The sequence below is a fragment of the Gopherus flavomarginatus genome, chromosome 2 (assembly GCF_025201925.1).
Source record: "Gopherus flavomarginatus isolate rGopFla2 chromosome 2, rGopFla2.mat.asm, whole genome shotgun sequence".
Lineage (NCBI taxonomy): Eukaryota > Metazoa > Chordata > Testudines > Testudinidae > Gopherus > Gopherus flavomarginatus.
In genome coordinates, this window is record NC_066618.1 from 62665595 (window position 1) to 62688204 (window position 22610).

The window sequence follows — 22610 nt, forward strand, 5'->3', positions numbered from 1 at the left end:
GTTTCTTTATTGAATAGCTCACCAACTGTGTGTATTCCATGGCTCCCCCAATCTTTGAAGCTCTCTGATTCGTGATTTGGGTTAAAATCTGGATTATTTGCAATGGGTGTCATTGGTGAGGGAAAAGAACTGATCATATCTCTAGATCAGTGTTTCCCAAACTTAGGCCGCCCTTGTGTAGGGAAAGCGCCTGGCGGGTGGACTGGTTTGTTTATCTGCCCCATCCACAGGTTCGGCCGATCACGGCTCCCACTGGCCGTGGTTTGCTGCTCTACCATCTACCATCACAGTTAGGGAATCCCATTGCAGCAAAGCCATCCACTATGGCCTGCACATTTCCCAGAGTCACTACCCTTGATAGCAGAAGCTCAGTGATTGCGTGGGCTACTTGGATCACAGCAGCCCCCACAGTAGATTTGCCTACTCCAAATTGATTCCCGACTGACCGGTAGCTGTCTGGCATTGCAAGCTTCCAGAAGGCTATCGCCACTCGCTTCTCAACTGTGAGGGCTGCTCTCATCTTGGTACTCTTGCGCTTCAGGGCAGGGGAAAGCAAATCACAAAGTTCCATGGAAGTTCCCTTACCCATGCGAAAGTTTCGCAGCCACTGTGAATCATCCCAGACCTGCAACACTATGTGGTCCCATCAGTTTGTGCTTGTTTCCCAGGCACAGAATCAGCGTTCCATGGCATGAGCCTGCCCCATTGTCACAAGGATGGACAAATTGCCTTGGCCCGTGTTTTTAGAGAAGTCTGTGTCCATGTCCTCATCACTCTCGCTGTTGTCGCCTCCTCGCTCGCCTTTGCAGGTTCTGGTGATGCATATACTGCAGGATAATGTGCGTGCTGTTTACAATGCTCTTAACTGCTGCAGCAACCTGAGCAGGCTCCATGCTTGCCGTGCTATGGCGTCTGCGTAGAAAAAAGGCACGAAACGTTTCTTAGCCATTGCTGTCAGTGAGAGAGGGGCGACTGACAACTGTAGATATCCCACAGTTCCTGCAGTCTCTGCCAACCATTTGAATTCTGGGTTGAGCTCCCAATGCCTGACGGGTCAAAAACATTGTCACGGGTGAGTCTGGGCACATGTCATCAGCCCCCCCAGTGAAAGCAATGACAAAAAATCGTTTCTCGTCTTTCTCTGTCACCGCATCTCCTGGGTGCTGCAGGCAGATGCGGTACTGCAGTGCTACAGAGCAGCATCCCCTTGCCTTGCCTTGTGGATGGCAGACAGTGCAGTATGACTGGTAGCCCTCATCATCGTCCCGTGGGTGCTCCTGGCAGGCCTCGATGAGGTCGGTCGGGGGCAACTGGGCAGGCACAGGAATGACTTCAGGTCATTCTCTTCAAGTTTTGTGTAATGGAGATTCAGTCCTGCCTGGAATATCATGCCAGCTGGAGGCCTCTGCCTCATGCTGCTCTCCCAATCGGCAGCACCACACAGTCGCACCTATCCCAGCCTACCCCTTGCTCCCATGGCTCATGAAGCCTAGATAGTAAGGAGCAGTCCAACTATAGGCTGAGCAAGTGCAGAATGGTGGTTCACTCTACTTCCCTGTAAGCCAACCGCCTGCCCCTCTCCCCTTTGATCTCTGCTTGCAGAGGCAATAAAGTCAGTGTTGTTTCAAATTCCTGCATTCTTTATTAATTTGTCACACAAACGGGAGGATAACTGCCAAGGTAGCCTGGGAGGGGTGGAGGAGAAGAGAAGCCCACAGGTTGGGTAGTTGTAGGGGCACTCCATAGAATTGCATGCAGCTCATCATAGAAGCGGAATGTCTGGGGCTCTGACCCGGAGCGGCTGTTTGCCCCTCTGGTTCTTTAGTAGCCTTGCCTGATATTCCAGGCAGGACTGAATCTCCATTAGACAAAACTTAAAGAAGAGAATGACGTGGGGAGTCATTCCCATTTTTGCCCAGACGCTCACCAACCTCACAGAGGCTGGCCAGGAGCAACCAGGAGACAGCAGCAGACAATACAGTGTGACTGCTAACCGTCTCTGCCAACTTGCAAAGGCAAGGAGTTGCTGCTGTGTAACACTGCAGTACTGAGTCTGTCAGCAGCACCCAGGAGACGTACAGTGACAGTGAGCTGAGCGGGCTCCATGCTTGTCGCGGTATGTCGTATGCATGGTTAACCCAGGAAAAAAGGCAAGAAACAATTTTTTGCAGTTGCTTTCATAGGAGGAGGGGAGGGCCTGACAATATGTACCCAGAACCATCCGCGACAATGTTTTTGCCCCATCAGGCATTGGGAGTGCAACCAAGAATTCCAATGGGGGCGGAGACTGTGGGAAAGCTACTACAGTGCAATGCTCCGGAAGTCATCGCTAGCCTCGGTACTGTGGACGCACTCTGCCAACTTAATGCACTTAGTGGGGACACACACAAACGACAGTATCAAATCGATTTCTAAAAAATTGACTTCTATGAAATCGAACTAATTTCATAGTGTAGACAAACCCTGAGTCTAGTGATAACAGAAACTGAACTTTTTTCCATCTGGTATTATGGATGATTCCAAGTACTCTCAGAATACTCTGACATTTGTCTATCCTTAATTAATCCAGTTTGAACTGGATTAACACAAGATGAGAGCATAGACTGTATTTTTGCTAGCATTACACTAGTTAATATTTTTGCTAAAATACTTATGTCATAATTCAACATAGATATAGGCCTATAGGAACAACATTAGGTAAAATCCTTTCCATTTTTAGAGAGAGAACCACTGTAGCTTCTCTCATAGGTTGTGCAAGTTCCTCCCATAACAGAGTGGTATTGAGGTACCTTCAAGGAACCCACTAATACCTTCTTAAATACCTTGTAAAATTCAGCTGGAAAGCCATCAGGTCCTGGAGTTTTACCACTTTTCATACTTGCTATTGCCGAGAGCATTTCTTCTGTTATTTCTTTATCTAAAGTTTCTTTATCAATTTTGCTTTTCTTTGGCAAGCTTGCTACTTTGGTATTTTTCAGTAACTTCAGAGCTTGGAGTATCTGAAGTACAGAGAGTCTGATAATAAGCAGCAAAAGTAGCATATATTTCATTAGGGTGTGTAACTATCTTTTGCTGATTGTTCTTAACTGGAGGAATAATACGCTGCTCTTGAATCTCTAAGTTTCTGAGTCAATATACTATCACTGTTAGTTCCTTTATCATAAAACTTCTGCTTCATATACCTATTAGCTTTTTCAGTGGCATCTGTCATCAACATATTCAACTTCCCCCTAATATTAGTTAATTTTTTTTAATGAACCTGTGTTTTTATGAATGTCTTGTAATGCATCTCCTGTTATAGCTCTATTTTTTCTTGAGTTTTCTTTTTAAATTGAGAGGCTCCGCTTATCAACTGGCACCCTAAATACTGCTTTACCTGCCTCCCAGCAAAAGATTCTCTTTATATTGTCCATTATCATTTATTTATAAGTGTTGAATAGTGTCCTCTTTAATTGCTGTAAACAAATCTTTATCTTGGAGAAGCAAGCAGTTCACTTTCAAATATAGCGGTCTTTGGAACCCAACCCAGTCATCAAATATTACTGCCACTGGTTCATGATCTGACCATAATGTTGCCAATTTCAGCAGATCTTGTCTGCTTCATTAAGGATTTAGTCATTAATATTAAATCTATTTTAATATATAACTGATAAAGAATTGTTTTATTCGCACCTTCATCACAATCTGAAAGACCTGTTACAGAGACGTCAGTGCTGTACCTGATTCCCTATCCCCCAGGTCTTTTTTAACAGATCTGCCCCATTATAGAATAGGGGTGTAACTGAAGTCTCCAAGTATAATTTCCCCTTCCCCAAAATGTTGCAGTGTTTAAAGACCTTAAAAAATGTTTTTTGCTTTTGGTTGGGCGCATGATGTATTAATATTGTTATTAATAACTCAGTGATTGTGACCTTCAAGAGTATAAATCGTTCCACCTTATCCTTAAATTGATCTGTAATCTGAAAAGCTACGTTTAGCAAACATTATATTCACTCCTCTCTTTTCTTTAGCTGAAGCAAAATATGTCTGTTCAAATTGGTTACCTTTCATACCCATAATTTGCCCCTATTGAAAATGAGTTTCTTGAAATAGAATAATGTGTGGGGGGGGTGGGGGGGTGTTTACGTTCTGCCAGGGCTTTTTTTCCTTTTAATGGACATTATTTAGCCTTTTGACATTCAAAAATGCTACTTTAAAAGGAAGAGACATTGAGACTAACTCTTATTGAAAAATTTGAAATTGTGATTTTATTTTCTTTAAACTGTGTGATGACATGAATCTTTCTGTTGCCAATGTCTCTCTTGTTTCTAATTAAGTTGCATTCACTATTGTTTGCCCGAATATGGCTTAGTTTCTGTTTGCTTCCATATCCATTTTTTGTATTCCCCTTACTCTAAATCCACAAATAAAATATCAACATAATGTGTAAGAGTCCTCAAACAACTGTGCTTCACTGAACCCTGAACCCCTGTACATTCCTGATCAGCAACTGGGCTGTTTCACTTGCAATACAAAGGAGTATATTCTCCATCTATGGGACTTTGATCCTCACCCGTAGAAACAGATTGCCATCTAACGTCTGAGTTATGTGGAGGGTTTACACAAAACCCCTAATGGCTCCTTCCCGTCCCCTCTCCATTTTTTTCAATCTTCTCCAACCAGAGGCGGCTGCAGGCACCAGGGCAGCAAGCGTGTGCCTGGGACGGCAAGCCGCGGGGGGGCGGCATATCGGTCGCTGTGAGGGCGGCAGTCATGCAGCCTTCGGGAGGTCTGCTGGTCCCGTGCAGAAACGCTGCCGAAGCCACATGACCAGTGGATCAGCCACAGGCGTGCTGCTGAAGACCGCCTGACTCCAATGCTTGGGGTGGCAAAAAACACAGAGCCACCCCGTCTCCAATCCTGAAATCCCTTCCCCACTCCCTTCTTATTGTCCTTTATTTCCTCTACATTTTAAAATTCAAAAATATAGCTATTACTGACTACTCTGTACTATTTTCTTTATAACATTAACTGAGTTACTGTTCAGCTGTTCATTCCTGGTGACTCCCAAGAAGTCCCTTCAGATTAGAGTTTTCAATTATTATTCAGTATCTCAGTTCTCTTGTTCAACTTCAGTTCTTCCATTGCCAGTATGGTCTCCAGTCTTCTGTCCTCTTTTTCCGTCTTCTTTTTCCTGTGTTTCACCACTTTCCAAGAATTTTTAGTAAGCTCATCTGAAGTTACTACCTCTGGAAAGTCTTCTTGTACATTTGAAATTTGGATTTCTATCCAAAGTGACTAGAGTGTATTTTTCCTTGTTTACAGTCTTTTAATTGTATTACACTGCTATTTACATTCTCATTCAAAATCAGTCTGTAACAGATATCTGTCTTCCTGAGTGCTACTCTATTTCTCCCAGCTCTCTCTCTCTCTCTCTCATTTATTTATTTATTTTAAAGTTAGGGTAGACACGTCAGGAAAAATGCAGCCAACTTTGCAGCTTGTGATGAGCGCTGAATGTGTTCTGTCTTTTTTCATAATTAATTTTTCTGCTGATAATCATGGCATTTCACAATTATGCATCTGGGTTTATTTATTATTATTACAAGGCCCAGGCCAGTGCTCCATGTCCTCTCTCCACTTTTGCCTCTTCCAAAGAACTCAGATGTAATAGCTCCCATAATTAAAGTTTTTACATATTAGATTAGGTTTCCTCCTTACGTGTTTTCAGGCAGTCCCTTAATTCTGATGATGTTCCTTGTTCATCTGTTTTCTGTATCATCCAATTTAAGCTGTATCTTTTTCTCTTTGCTTCATCACTGCCATGAAGATCTGTTTCTCTCTCACCTGCTTCTTTTAAGTCAGCAGGTTTAAAAACAAACAAAAGGAAGTATGGAACTCTGCCAGAGTATGTTGTAAAGGCCAAGACTATAACATGGTTCAAAAAAAAGAAGAACTAGATACATTCATGGAAGATAGCCACTGATGGACCTATTAGCCTCTCTGTTTGCCAGAAGCTGGGAATGGGCAACAGGGGATGGATCACGTGATGATTACTTGTTCTATTCATTCCCTCTAGAATACCTGGCATTGGCCACTGTCAGCAGACACAATACTGGGCTAGATGGACCTTTGGACTGACCCAGTATGGCTGTTATGTTCTTAGTCTCTAGCACTGCAAGTAAAAATCCACACCAGCTAGCTCGGGCTAAGGGGCTCAGGGTAAAAACTGTTTAACTGCAATGCATATGTTCAGGCTTGAGCCCAGGCTCTAGGACCCTGCAAGGTGAGAGAGTCTCAGTCATCGGGCTGCAGCCCAAGCTCAAAACGTCTACACCACAAACAGCCCCTTAAGCTTATGGGGCTCAGGCCGAGTCAGTTGGCACAGGCCAGCTGCAGGCATCTAACTCCTGTGTAGGCATATACACAGACACTTGCTCTCAAGTTAGCAACTTCTTTCTTTACTGTGAGAAGCTTGATTGTCAGATCATTTCTAATGGCCTTAATAAACTCAGATCATCTGCAGAATGGCATCTTTGGTAGATATTTGATCTTCTTCAGCTCTGGCATTTCTGACTCATTTGGCTGCCATGTGTTCACTTGGAGTCAAAGGGTTTTCCATGCTGTCAGCCAGAAACATTCTTCTTAGTGAGATATCTTTTTAAAAACTTTAAGATTTTCTTGGAGAATCCATCCTTTGCTACTCTGTGCTTTGTCTTTTGGGGAGGGAGTTTAGCAGATTTTGTGGGCTGACAAAGGCAGATTGCTTTACTATTCGCTCAGACTTCAGGCAGCCATGTTATCCCTGTTCCTGAAACATCTACAAGTGAACCACTAACAGGTATCTGAACTGGGGACTGACATGTCAGAGGGCAGACTTAACCACTAGAGTCCGGGAGACTGAGTGGTTGTGTAAAGTGACCAAAAAAAGTTTATGGCATCCTCTATCGATGTTTTTTGTAATATGTATATAGGCTGCTGATTAATCACAGTTAACTCACACGGTTAGCTCAAAAAAATGAATCGTGATTAATCACAGTTTTAATCGCACTGTTAAGCGATAGAATACCAAGTGAAATGTACTGACTATTCTTGGATGTTTTTCTACATTTTCAAATATATTGATTTACAGTACAAATGCAGAATAAAAAGCATATAGTGCACACTTAATATTTTTGATTATTAATATTTGTACTCTAAAAATGATGAGAAATAGTATTTGCCAATTCACCTCATACAAGTACTGTATTGCAATCTGTCGTGACAGTGCAATTTACAAATGTAGATTTTTTTGTTACATAACTTGCAAAACAAAACAATGTAAAACTTCAGAGCCTATAAATCCACTCAGTCCTACTTCTTGTTCAGCCAATCACTAAGACAAACAAGTTTGTTTACATTTACAGGAGATAAAGCTGCCCTCTTCTTATTTGCAATGTGACCAGAAAGTGAGAATAGGCATTGGCATGGCACTTTTGTTACTGGCATTTCAAGGTATTTATGTGCCAGATATGCTAAACATTCGTATACCCCTTCATGCTTCAGCCACCATGCCAGAGGACATGCTTCCATACCGATGATGTTCATTTAAAAAAAAAAGTGTTAATTAAATTTGTGAATGAACTCCTTGGTAAGAATTGTATGCCCTCTGCTCTGTTTTACCTGCATTCTGCCATATAGTTCATGTTATAGCAGTCTTGGATGATGACCCAGCACCTGTTTGTTTTAAGAACACTTTCACAGCAGATTTGACAAAGAGGTATCAATGTGAGATTTCTAAAAATAGCTATGGCACAGGACCCAAGGTTTAAGAAACTGAAGTGCCTTCCAAAATCTGAGAGGGACAAGGTGTAGAACATGCTTTCAGAGGTCTTAAAAGACCAACACTCCGATGTGGAAACTACAGAATCCAAACCACCAAAAAAGAAAATCAACCTTCTGCTGGTGGCATCTGACTCAGATGATGAAAACAAACATGCGTCAGTCCGCACTGCTTTGGATTGTTACCGAGCAGAAGCTATCATCGGCACGGACGCATGTCCTCTGGAATGGTGGTTGAAGAATGACAAGACATGAATCTTTAGGGCATCTGGCACGTAAATATCTTGCAATGCCAGCTACAACAGTGCCGTGTGAATGCCTGTTCTCACTTTCAGGTGACATTGTAAACAAGAAGTGAGCAGCATTATGTAAACAATGTATAACGTAATAGACAAACAAGTTTGTTTACATGAGGGATTGGCTGAACAAAAAGCATGACTGAGTGGACTTACAGGCTCTAAAGTATTACATTGTTTTATTTGAGTGCAGGGTTGGTTTTTGTTTGTTTACACACAATTCTACATTTGTAAATTCAACATTCAAGATAAGAGATTGCATTACAGTACTTGCAATAGGGGAATTGAGAAAATACTATTTCTTTTGTTTCTTACAGTGCAAATATTTGTAATGAAAAATAAATATGAACCGAGCACTGTACGTTTTGTATTCTGTGTGGAAACTAAAATAAATATATTTGAAAATATAGAACACATCCAAAAATATTTAAATAAATGGTACTCCATTGATTCATTGTGTGACCGCCCTAATATGCATGTACATATGCATTCATTTTAGATCTAGCCATATTCATACATATTTATTTAGCATAACTGGTTCTTTGCATTTTTTGTTTACATAAAATAGAAATTATGAAGTTTGACTCGTTTGGTAATTTGAGAATTATGTACTTATTTATGAAGAGAGTACAGTTTCCACTATTAGGACGAATTACCTATTTTTTCCCAGTAGGCACTACCATTAGAGTAGCAGTTCAAGTAATTCAGATCACCAGTGGAATGTGTCTTGAGTTCAACAGAGAGATCCATGTTGGCAGAAGGACCCAGGAGGCAAAGCACCACTACAGACCTCCTGATTTTGAGCCCTAAGAGGCACCAGGAGGGTTAGAAAAGCAATCAACTTTTGTTAAGCTGAAACAAACATGAGACTGCACCAGGAATACAACTCAAATCTCATCTACACTTAAAATGCCACAGTGGTGCAAAGGTGCCACTGCAGCACTTCAGTGTAGACACTACTTATGCCAATGGAAGGGATTCTCCTGTCAGCATACGTAATGATCCACCTCCCCAAGAGGTAGTAGCTAGGTCGATGGAAGAATTCTTCCGTTCTGTCAGCCCAGAGCTGTCTACGGGAGGGGAAGGGAGGGGGCACGCACCAAGTTCAACCTAACTATGGTTCTCTGGAGTGTGGATGTTTCTAGTGTAGACCAGGCTTCAGTCATCAGGATGTCACTATAATTACTATGCTGCAAAAATAAATATCAATCAACAATTAACACTGGTAGTACTGCATAAATACAAGTAATAGATCCAGTTTTAGAACTAGTGGGAAAAGTTGTAGTTCTAGATTAATAAAATAGAGGAGAGGAGACTGAGAATGATCAAGGAAAAGAGAAGACACATTAGATTACATGTGAATCCAAAATACTCTAATTAGCTCTAGTCACATAGGTCATTACTGTTTTGCCTAGGCTCACTTTTCCCCCTAGAACTCAGACACATTAGTCCTTTTCCCAATCAATTCTGGGCAATGATTTTCATTTTGACTCTTATTTTGCCACAGCCATATTTCATATTTCTAAAATGAACATTCTGCCAACTCCATATCACCAAATGTCTGCTGCTTATTCACAGGATTGTTCTCCTTGAATAATTTTATACATGAGCAATACAGTCTTTCCATTGCAGCACTTCTCCCAAAGCACATATGTGAAGAGGGCAAGGATAATGGAGATGTTCCCCAATATGAGTATTCTACCGCTTTTTCCAATCTAGAATTGTGAGAAAGTTTTGAGGTGATCTACCACACAGCCTGTGTTTTGGTAGCCCAGTAAAATGATATACCAAAGTAAACTTCTTCTACATTAGATAGAGATAAGCTTTGTCAACATAGGGGGACAGCTATATTAAAAAAACATTAGGTTGGGGAATCCTTAGATTTCTCAGTATTTCCTTTTGCTCCTTGCACTAAGTTGACAGAACTTACCATTAGCCTCTCAAAGTGAAGGGGGAGAGGTGGAGATAAGCAATACCATGCTGCCTACTGGTACATAAATGACAACAGATTTTCCTTTAAAAGGTGGTTAAACAACCCCCTTATTGCTTTCATGGTGCCCTTCTAAGCTTCTTCACAAGTTTAGAGACTGAGGCTTACTCACCTGACTGGGTTCTCACCAATACAAAAAGCATTTCCAAACATTAAAAGTCATCTCTTTATATAAGCAAGAATCTGCTACCCATACATTTGAAAACTGATCTCTTCCTTCTCATGAACTACAACTATTTTTTAAGAAGAGCTATACTGCACAGAAATCATTTATAGCTTGTTACCGTCTTCCATTCAAATTTTAACAACAGAATCTATACACTTGGGGACATGATATTTAATATCATGTATAGATAATTCAGTGATCTATTCCGGAAACCATCAGGAACAATGTGGACAAAGTCCTAAACAAGCAAATTACAATCCCACATTTCTCATTATCCACTTCACACTAATTTCAATGAGTCCCAGTCTACCAAATTTAGCAGCATTAGATCGATTTAACCCTGCACCCATCCTCACGATGAAGCCATTTTTGTCAATTTAAAGGGCTCTTAAAATTGATTTCTGTACTCCTCCCCGATGGGGGGATTAGCACTGAAATCGTCCCTGCTGGGTCGAATTTGGGGTAGTGTGGATGCAATTTGACAGTATTGGTCTCTGGGAGCTATCCAGAGTGCTCTATTGTGACAGCTCTGGACAGCACTCTCAACTCAGATGTACTAGCCAGGTAGAAAGGAAAAGCCCCACGAACTTTTGAATTTCATTTCTTGTTTGACTACTGTGGCGAGCTGATCAGCACAGGTGACCATGGAATCCCAGAATCGCAAAAGAGCTCCAGCATGGACCAAATGGGAGCTACTGGATCTGATCGCTGTATGGGGAGACGAATCTGTGCTATCAGAATTCCGTTCTAAAAGATGAAATACCAAAACATTTGAAAAAAAATCTCCAAGGGCATGAAGGACAGAGGCTATAACAGGGACCCGCAGCAGTGCCATGTGAAACTTCGGGAGCTGAGGCAAGCATACCAAAACACCAGAGAGGCAAACGGCCACTCCGGGGCAGAGCCCCAGACATGCTGCTTCTATGATGACCTGCATGCCATTCTAGGGAGTGCCCCTAGAACTACCACAGTCCTGTGCATGGACTCTGTCAATGGATTCTCATGCAATAGGGATGAGAATTTTGGGGAAGAGGAAGATGAGGAGGAGGTTGAAGATAGCGCAAAGCAAGCAAGCAGAAGAAACCGTTTTCCCCACCCCTACAACTACCCCCCCCCTCGGCTTCCCTCCTCCCCCACCCCTATCTGTGAGAGTAAGGGGGAGATGTTTATGGTGGGGTGGGAGGTTGAGGCAAAATCGCCTGGCTGCTAATTATGCGCAGCCAGACACCAGGGCAGTTAGAAGAGTGCAGCAGGGCGCGCTGCGCATCAAAGAGGCTTTGAAAACCAGTTTCACAACTGGCCAGGCTATAGTGTGAAAGTTCTGTTTGTTTCTCCTTGATGAAAACCCACCCTCTTGGTTCACTCTACTTCCCTATAAGCCAACCATCCTTCCCCCACCCCTTAGATCTCAGATTGCAGAGGCAATAAAGTCATTGTTTCAAATTCATGAATTTTTTATTAATTCATCACACAAATGGAGGGATAACTGCCAAGGTAGCCCAGGAGGGGTGGGGGAGGAGGGAAAGCCCAGAGGTGGGGTAGTTGTAGGGGCACCCCCTAGAATAGCATGCAGCTCATCATAGAAGCAGAATGTCTGGAGCTCTGACCCGGAGCGGCGGTTTGCCTCTCTGGTTCTTTAGTAGGCTTGCCTGATTTTCCAGGCAGGACTGAATCTCCATTAGCCGAAACTTAAAGAAGGGAATGACCAAGAGTCACTCCCATTTATGTCCAGGCACCCCCGACCAACCTCACTGAGGCCGGCTAGGAGCACCCATGTCTGCCCAGGCGCCCTCAACCAACCTCACCAAGGCCGGACAGGACCACTCATGTCTGCCCAGGAGCCCCCGACCAACCTCACCAAGGCTGGCCAGGAGGAACCAGGAGACAGAAGCAGATGGTACAAGATGGTACAATACGATTGCTAACCATCTTCGCTAACTTGCAAAGGCAAGGAGCCGCTGCTGCGTAGCGCTGCAGTACCGCATCTGCCAGCAGCAGCCAGGAGACGTACAGTGACAGTGAGCTGAGCGGGCTCCATGCTTGCTATGGTATGTCGTCTGCATGGGTAAGAATTTTTGCCATGGCTTTCATGGCGGGGGGTAGGTGGCGTCTGACGACATGTACCCAGAACCACATCAGGCATTGGGAGCTCATCCCAGAATTCCAATGGGCCACGGAGACTGTGGGAACTTTGGGATAGCTACCCACAATGCAATGCGTCAAAAGTCGACACTAGCCTTGGTACTGTGGACACACACTGCTGACTTAATGGTCTTAAGTGGGGACACACAATCGATTATATCAAATCAATTTCTAAAAAACTGACCTAATTTCGTAGTGTAGATATACCCTGGGGCACAAAACACCAACTCTTGAGGACAGGAAATAAAATCCCTCTAGTGGCACAAGAGAGTGGTAAATTGCTATCTGGACTATAGGAACTTGAAGCTGGATTTAACATTCACGTATTTTACAAAAAGTTCCTGAGGTGCAAAGGAAACCCTGCTCACTTTAGGGAGTACACAGGAGCTCTCCCTCAACCCTTTAAAAAGAAATTATATAAATATATACCTTGCAATCTGAAGTTGCATTAATTACTACTCGCTCTAAAAGAGCTCATCTTTTTGATTTGGACAAGACAGATACACTTTTACACAAGAGGATGAAGGGAGGTTGTCACCTTCTAGCAGTCTGTAATGCAGCCATCACAAAGTCTATGACAGTTAAGTGAATCTTTCAGGAATATTCACATTATAAAAATTAAGCTATTGGTAAAGTTGGCTAGAACAGGAAGCCTTTTTAGATTCAAAAGCATGTGTAAGTTAGCCATACTCCATTTTCTAGCTTGTCTTGTTTTTCCTTTAATAACTGTATTGGTTCTCAAAATTTCCTTCCCCACACTCCATATAATACTCTCAGCATAAGCATGAATTTGTAGGCAATTTGATGGTCTACTTTGAATTGCCAAATGTTTCTAACACGAACACAAAGCTCCTTACCACTGTTTAGTGCTTAAGAATTCAGAGCCCTATGCTTATGTAACAAACACTGGGAGTTTTGACACTGTGGTGAACATTTTAATGCAAGACTTGAGAACAGAACGGTTCATTACGGCAACACAGCACTTATTTATTCAATTATTTGAAAAATAATACAATGTATTAAAGATCCAAGTTCTCAGCTTGCCATTAGTAAGCATAACATGCGTGATCACTAGAACTGTGTGCAATATCCTTGACCGAGGATTAAAAGTCAAACTGGGCCAAGGAATGATACTTTGGCTCAGATCAGCACAATACCACTATTCGTTTAAGGAATTATTGTTGCAAACCACTAAAGACACTAAAAATCCAGGACTTCCCCTTTTCCAGCAACAAACAGCATGCCTTTACATTCCTGAAAAATCACGAGATAGGTGACTGATTCTACCACCGTTAGGCCAGGTCTACATTACCACTTTTGTCAGTATAACTTATGTCACTCAGGGGGATGAAAAGAACACCCCCCTGAGCGACATAAGTTACACCAGTAGAAGCACTGGTGTGATCAGCGCTATATCAGCAGGAGAGCTTCTCCTGCCAAAATAGCTACCGCCGCTTGTGGAGGTGGTTTTATTCTGTCAATGGGAGAGCTCTTTCACCGGCACAGCGTAGCTACACGAGCGATCTCACAGTGGCGCAGCTGCATCAGGACAGCTGTGCTGCTGTAAGTTCACTACTGTAGACAGGGCCTCACTCACACCGAATAGTACCTTACTCCTCAATCATATTAATTTCAGTGCAACTCCTTAAAAAGAGTTAAGAGTGGCAAAATCTGGTATTTTATAGTGTTATCACCTAATTAACATCTTGTCCATATTCCCCAGTTGGATTGAGGCTAGCTTGACTGCTAAAGATAGACAACAGAAATTATTGGTTTTTAAGAGCAGAAATTAATTCCAACCAAAGGGTATAAAAATAGCTAGTGTTAGTAGTTTGTGAGGTAGAAGCTAAATTCAGTCTGCATCTAAAGTAGAGGAAAAGGGAAACAGCAAGATAGTAATAAGAACGATCCAGTTTCATTTAAATACTTCCCCCCTAATGTTGGAATTCAACATTTATACATTACACCATACCACTAAAAAAGGTTAAATATGCACTCCATTTTACCTTCTGAGGTTCCTTCTTCATGTGAAATCAAAAAGTATCTGAATCCTGTGCTGCTTCTAAGTTCATATATCATTTTTGTTACCACATTCAGGAGGCTCTACAATGGTTCAATTAAGTGAAGGGGAAACAAGCATAAATTTCTCTACTTAACTTCCTTGTACACAGCTTCACAAACACAGATGAACTGTGAATGCTCGCCATAGCTCTGTCAATACAAGATAAGTTCTAGACCATCTATGATTTATAAATACTGTTAGTGCTGTATAAACATTTTTTATGTATGAATACATTAGTAGGCTTGAGTTAAACATTTTTTAAACTAAAATAGCTACGAAAATACTTTATTTACTTACAAGAGCTAAGTTGCAGGAAAAAGAATCCCTGAGTAGTTGATAAATGCTGCTCCCTGTGTGCTTCAAAGGGATAATGTTATCTGTTGCAAACAGAAGAATCAGTACCTTGAACTCAGACTTTTGCGCACAAAAAGCTTTTTAGTTTTTTTAAGTTGTCTTAACAACCTCTGAAGGACACTGGATGTAACAGTAGTGTTCCCATACTAAAAGAACATTGGCAATATTTTTACAAGATAGTTGTTTCCTTTTTTGTACAGGCCACAAAGAAACACGAGCCACCAAAAATTTCTCTGGACTTCAGACAATGCAAGCTATGTTCCAAAATATTAAAATAATTTGGTTTAAAAAAAAGTTAATTGTATTTACAATGTCCATTGAAAGGACATTTTGGGAATGACAAATTCCTTCTCAGACTTATGCAGTTTGTAAGGTATGTTATCTGTATCTAAATGCCTACTCCAAGGAAGATAGCAGATGGCATATCTTATGACTTTTATCATCATCAGAGGAAACTACTCAGTCAAAAATGAGTTGCTACACCTAAATGGTAAAGCAGATTCTAAATTATCTCATCACTAGCATGTACTCCCAAATTACTGTAAGAACTGGTGAAGTGCCCAACTTTCAGTCTTGTGCTTAAGAAAGTGCATCATCCTTCCATTCTATCTATTTCTCTACCTCACATCCTCTCCCCCTTGCCACACCCCTCAAAACTCTAATCCCAGCTCAGAATGTTTGATGTTGCAACCTAATCATATGACCCATTTACTCCCTTGATGTTTACTGTATTGTGGCTTTTTGTTAAACTACCACTAGGAAGGAAGTGTTACTAAGAAGTAGTTACTAAAAATGTTCTCGTTTGTATACAAAAAACCAACAAAACAAAAACTACTTTTACAAGAGACACTTCCACTGCCCAAGGTCTATATTAATAAAGCATAACTATTGTGCTTCTGAGATTCACTGATGTTTGAAAATATCTGTAGCTCTTCAATAATTCAAATCTCCTTTCCGCTCCACATGTCCAGAAGAGAGAATTTTCACATTAAAATAGAATTAAAATCGGAAATGCTCCAACAGTTTCCTTATATTGGAAGTATTTCAAAACCATGTTTTATTAGGTCAGTTTAAAACTAAAAAGCTAAGCTAACTTTTAAAGTTTTGAATGCCAAATAATACTCTACAAGTTCTCTTTTGAAACTGAAAACAGATGAAGTCAAAATGAAGAAAATGGGGCTTTTTTGCATTACTCTGACATAGGAGTTAGAGTTTCATTTAACTCTCAACTGTTTATGTTACTCAAAATGGTTTTAAGTTATTCTAAAAGTGCAAATTTTTAAAATAAATTAATTACAGAATACTTGTTAGGTTTAAGGGATTTTATACTATTGTTGTAAGTGAAATTCTCCAGTAGGGAAATTATAGTTTCTACTTTCCGTATTTTGAAATAAAAGTAATTAAGTGGTTTTGTGTTAAAATGGGACTTGCTGTAAGATTCCCTAAAGGCTTCCTGTTTTGTGTAATAATCCTAAATGCCACTATTAATTTTTTACAAGCTGAAGCTGTTTTTTATGGACAATCCATCATCAGGATGAAGTTAATGCCTTGGTGAAGCACAAACATTTATCCAGTGCACACAACAGGAAGCTATAAGAGACAGCATGGTTTTATCATTGAAGTGAATTAATTAGTATTGTGCACTGCTTCAAACCATACTGTGCTGTTTTAATTAAAAGGTTAACTTCTAGTTTTAAAGAAAAAAGACACCTTACTTCTTATGCAGAATAAATGTCCACAAAAAACAAAGGAAGCTAGTATATACAAAAATGCTGTTTTGCTGTTAGCCAATATTACTTTTGTTTTAATTTCTCTGCCATGCTTTCCATGAAGCATTTTTTCAGGGGGTCAGACAGGGAGGAAAATGTCTTCTTGAGAGATAACCAACTTCAATCTTCCTCTCGCTAGGTCCTGTCCTCCACAACAGTGACCATTTAGTTCCCATTCATGCCTTCATCCACCATCTCAATCCATAAAATGTAATAGGATTAAAAGATTTTCTACTTTTCACATGCTACCTTGGGGGCTCTGCCTTTGATAGACTGTTACTATGAGTAAGGTTGCAAGTCTGTCATGGACAATCATGGATTCCATGACTGTTCATGACCTCTGAGTTCTGCAGCTGCTGATGCTAGTTCAGGGCTAGCAGTTAGGGTCTCAGACAGTGCTTACCTCAGGGTGGGTGGGCTCCTCGGCTTCCACTGCAGCTCCTAGGCAGAGGGGCCAGGTGGCTCCATGCGCTGCGGTTCCCAGCCAATGGGAGCTGTGCAGCCAGCACTTGTGGTGAGAGCAGCACACAGAGCCTCCGGCCCCTTGACCGCCTAGGAGCTGCAGGGACATGCGGAGACGGGTACAGAGTCTGCCAGCCCTGCCTGCCCACCTTCCCCTCCCACCCCCAACAGCACCTGCCTCCTCCACCCTGAGAGCCCATGACCCCCCTGGACCACCCGACCCTGAGCAACCATGGCCCCCCTGCCCAAGTTGTAGTTAGGAGTATATAGTAAAAGTCATGGACAGGTCACTAACTTGACAAACAACCTATTCTACTGCCAGTAATCTTATAGTAACATATAACCTGCATAGAAAATCACTGAAACAGAACCCATCATTAGGCATGGTGAAGCATACAAACAGAAATTAACCTATTCTTTGCCACTACTATGATGACTACAACAGGCTGTATCCTAGATGTTAAGATTTGTTTCCTTATAAAATTCATTTGCAATCCAAGACACATTATTTTGGTCACTCTTTCCAGTTGCAATGCTTCAGGCAATCAAGTGCACATTAATTAACATGGTGATGAATGCGAAGAAATGCCTGTAAAAGACCAAAACTAAAAACACAGCAACTTTACCAGACTTCAAGAATGCCTACTATTTTTATGCCTTTGGTTCTGACTGAAATTCTAATTAGGGCAGATACTGCACAGCAGATTAAAAAAAAAAAATGCAAGAAAAAAATTCTATTCTAGTAGAGCAGCATCCAGGACATTGTAAATTACAATAAACTTTCATTTCATGTCATGTTAGAGTACTTCCAGAATATTTCACTGGTTTTAAATGTTGCACAATAGATGCTTAAGTTTTTGTTTTGGGGTTTTTTTTTGTTTTTTTTTTAAGGTCACACACAACCAGGCCAATTAAACATGAGGCAATTCTCCAAAAAGGGTCATATTTCTGGAGTTTAATGTGCACACCCTAACACACACCCACATTGTATGTGTGTGTGTGTGTGTATATATATATATCATATCATTTGATATATTAATTTTATGTACGTTTTGATCAGGTCTGATGTGGGGCTGTCAAGTGGTGCTATAAGCCTGTAGGGTAGATGAAACAATGGTCCTCAAAATGAGAAAGTGTCATTTTTTGCACAGTTCCAGAAATACTGCAACATGGCTATGACTACAGTTTTTACTGTTTAAATTAATTTCAACACATTAAAGTGTCATTTATTGGTGAAAGCTACCAAAATGACAATGTATTAAAAGATTTTTATTGGTTTGCATGGGCAAGTATTTTTTCCAGAAATGATTACATTGTTTAGCACGTGGCAAAAATGGCAAATATCAACATTTTGTGATACACTAATATGAAATGTTTTCACATCACATTCTTAATTTCCAAAGTATCTCATGAGACTAATAATTTTCTATATTTTCAGTTGAAATTTGCTGATCAGATCAGTCTCATGTTGAAGGTTGTGCAACAGTAGTAGACTGCATGCCCATAGTTTGTTCTGCATAATGAGTAGATACAAATGTATATGAATTCTTAATATAAATGCTCTTCCATTTTTAACAGGCCTGCACAACACATGGCCCGCGGTCCACGGAGAGGGGAGGGTGAGTAGGCAAGCGGCGGGTGAGGGGGGGGGCTGAGGAGGCAGGCGGGCAGGTGAGCCGGCGGCTTGCCCCAGCTCACCGCCACTCAGCTTCCACCTCCTCCCCTGAACACTCCGCTCTGCTTCTCCCCCTCCTCTCCGCTTCCCGTGAATCAGCTGTTTGTGCGTGAAGCCTGGGAGGGCAGAGAAGCAGTGCGGCGGCTTCGCGCTCAAGCCCAGCAGTCAGGGGACAGGGAGAAGGGGTGGTTGGATGGGGCAGGGGTCCCAGGGGGCCATCAGGAATGAGAGGAGGGGTTGGATGGGGTGGCAGGGAGCAGTAAGGGGACAGGGAAGGGGGGTGGATGGGACGGGGTCCCGGGGGGGTGTCAAGGAACACGGGAGGCTGGATGGGGCAGGAGTCCCGGGGGGGCAGGGGCGGGCCATGACACCCTTGTGGAGTGAAGGGGGAACCAATTGTTAAGATTTTGGCAGCTCATCACTGGCCAAGGGGATGGAAGGCTGAGGAAATGAGAAGACGGGCAGTGATGGAGGGTGAGTATGTGAGCCGGGGGAGTGGTGGCTGAGGAGGCGAGCGGGCAGGTATTGGCGGGAGGGCAGGTGAGCTGGCGGCGGGAAGGAGGGCTGAGGAGGCAAGCAGGGGGGTGGGCAGGTGAGCCGGCAGTGGGGAAGGAGGGCTGAGGAGACGAGCTACGAGTCGGTGGCTGACCTTTTCTATTGATCTGGTCCGGCTCCCATCCCCTCTCCAAGGGTTGCAGCTGTCTGGAAGTGCCTGCCTTCCACAGTCACACCTCATTCATTCAACAGGGCAACTGATTACAAAGTGGGGGGGGGGGAAGATCTGATTCTACTTCTAGCAAAAAGAGTTTTTTCTTTTACCTTAATTATACTACCTTAGGGCCTAGCCATAACATATTAGCGAGGTTCAATACCACTCTTTCAGCAGGGCGGCGCTGGGGAAGGAAGGTTTGTTTCCGTGGGGCAGCTGTAGCACGGGGGGGGGGGGGGGGAGAAGAGGGTGTTTTGGCAGCGCTGGGGGGGGGGGGAGACAGCTGTTTTCTTTTGGAGTAATATGGCCCTCGCCGCTTTATGAGTTGTGCAGGCCTGATTTATAAGCTGTTGTACATACAAAATGTAGAATCTAGTCTGCCTGGTAGAACTTTTTAATCTGTAATTGCCTATGCCTGCAGTACTAGCCTTTGAAATATTCTAAAATTAGGTTTTTAATTCAGTGACTCTTATGCACAGGTCAATATTAGTGTCAAAGATGACAATACACAGCTTCATATTATGAATATTCAAAAGCTATGAAAGAAAGAAATGACCCAAGTAGTAATGAAGACAAAGTCCACAAACAAGTCCTTGCCTCTGCACAGAAGGATGAAATGCACATTACTGCTCTTACCAACCACGTCATTAACAATATGACAAATTCATCTCACCCCGAGTCACATCCAGAGGTTCTCATTAACATATTTACTGGACTGCATGCGACATCAGATGTACAAGAGTCTCAATTGAAAATAGCAGATTTGGTGAAAAACAAAATGAAGAGATTTGCGAGAGGTGCCCTTGATTCTGATGGGGAAGACCGCTTCCTCAGTCATCAAAAAATCTGGCATTAAAACATCTGCTGACACAGCCAAGAAGACTTCACAGAAGACAGCCACAGAAGCTATCAGTCCAGAAATTGTTTTCTGCAGAGCCCTATCCTTAGCGAGATGTAGAAAAGATGCTTCAAAGGCAACTATTCTTAGTTACTCAATAGGACTTGTGTCTATGTCCCTCTTCCATGCTGATGGATCAATAAGAAGAATAGACAAGGCTGAATTAGCGTATTAGCTGGATTATTTCAGCTTGAGCTTCCATGAGCTACCAGCATGCAACGAAGAAACCACAGTGTACATCAGAGATGCATGGCAGTTATACAAAGGATGACTGGAGACTTAATTCCTCACATTTGTTGAGTTGGCTGCTGAGTACTTGAAGCAGGTCCTAAAAGGATTTGACAAAGCTAATTCCGTAATCAAAGTATTTGACAGGTATGACAACAGTAACTCTGTGAAAACTGCAAGACAGCGCCAGGCAGCATTAAAGCTGAACGCAAGATATGCCAAGTGATTGGTGAACACCAGTGCCTGTGTCTCCATGGCAAATGTTGCTAAAGGTAGCATCTAACAAGCACTTACTTCTATAATACCTCTGAATGCATGGTTCAAAATGCAGCAAGTGTAGGAGCACACCCAACACAAACACTTCTCCTTGTTGGAGACTTTTCTAGTGGCAAAATAGCAAAGTCCATTACCAGTAGAGGTTTTGAATAAGCCTAAGACTTGTACAATACTCAAGAAGTAGACACAAAGAAGCTTCTGCATATTATCTATGCCAATATGTTTTTGGGCCTCTTGCTGTCAAAGAAGCCATAGTAGCTAGATCACCTGGTACAAATGTTTGGTCCTTGCTGTTCACCACTTTCCAAAAATGGCACACAGATAACATGTGGATTGAAACAGGCACCATTCCCAGTGCAACTGATAAGTGTTGCTTCAGATATGCAACATGATGTCTGCAAAATGCTTCCAGCTGTACATGCGTTAACAGAATGTGACTGTCATCTCTATTTGGTATTGGGAAAACAAAGCTTAATGCTGTCAAAGAGAACTTACCACTCAGAAACCTTGCCAAATTGGTAGAGAGTGATGGACAAGCTGCAATTTCTGCAGTAAAGAAGTCGGTACCAGTGCTGTATGACCAGAGCAAGAAAGAAAAAGGGGCCCCAGAGACCCAAATTGCTTGCACACTAATCTAGCCATCAAAAAGACTAAGTCAGTGGCAAAACTTCCACCACATGAGGACAGTTTTGAAGAGCATGTTGAAAGATCATCTTGGCAAATGAAGATTTGGATGTCTTCACACATAGGTAAACCAGGTATTGAATCACCATTACAATACAGATGAAAAACATGAATGATGAACTATTTTCCTCTATTCAAAGGATCGATGGCATCTGCGCTTCTATAAGACTTTGTGCCTGAACCATTAAGGGTTGCTCACAATCAAGTGTCTATAGTCAGAACAATCCTCCTTGCGCAGAACTGGGTACACGCCAACACAATGAAGACTGTGGTAATGCACACATTCTGGACAGAGATCATAATGATGAACAAGACTATGATAATGATGTTGACTACAAGTGTCACCAGTGCAATTACATTTCAATTATACCTGTACAAAAGTATTGTTATATTTTGCTTTACCCTTTAGATTGTTATTGCATTCCTTTGAAATCATGAAGAAATTCAGTCTTCTGTTTTGAGAGAATACATCGTTTAATGACTAACAGCAATGAATGCAAATATTTCAAAGTAGTCATTTTAACGTCTTGATGGAGGTCACTATTTATCCCTGTTTCTACAGTAATGGCATCACTTTAAGATCAAGTATGATGTAGAGCTGTAAAGTAGACTTAATAGGCTTTCAAATGATGTGTGCGCACAGAGAGGGTACATTAAGTTGACCAAGTCTGTGGTGTCTGTCACTCGCCTAAATGCCAGTAATCAGATTATCTTGGGCAGTGATCACATCAGAATTCATTAGATAAACTTTGTCTAGGTGTAACCTTGTTTAGGTGGAACACTTCCAAGAAAAATCTAGATGCTGCAGAAGTGCTGTTGCCAATTCTGTGGGTGAGTCTTCTTTCCAAATGAGCACAAACAGTGCCCCAGTATGGTAATAAAAGGTAACATTGATCAAAGTGGAGTCAGATGAAATGTAAAACTGATGCTGACCACTTCTAACCATATATCCAAATAGCACCCTTTACAAGAATAAAGGTGTGTCATAGGGCAGCCCCATCTGGGACATCCCCGCTGCAGCACAAGTATGCCTGCTTTGACTTCCCCTTTCTATGGCCCATGCAAAGGAACACTATTATCAGACACTGAGTGACAGACT

The 22610-nt window shown here is 42.0% G+C and overlaps 1 protein-coding gene across 9 annotated transcripts in view; it reads right to left on the reverse strand.

The window, feature by feature from the left end:
• The window catches only part of HYCC1 (hyccin PI4KA lipid kinase complex subunit 1), a 95117-nt gene that overhangs the window by 63585 nt on the left and 8922 nt on the right, over positions 1-22610 (reverse strand). For 3 of the 9 annotated variants that reach the window (XM_050938648.1, XM_050938647.1, XM_050938652.1), the window contains 2 exons: positions 14754-14833; positions 14401-14497 (listed from right to left, as the gene is read on the reverse strand). The exons of 5 other annotated variants lie outside the window; for them this stretch is intronic. The gene's annotated coding sequence lies outside the window, so the exon portion shown is untranslated. The remainder of the gene's footprint in view (positions 1-14400; positions 14498-14753; positions 14834-22610) is intronic. One more of the 9 variants, XM_050938650.1, reaches the window with a different exon arrangement.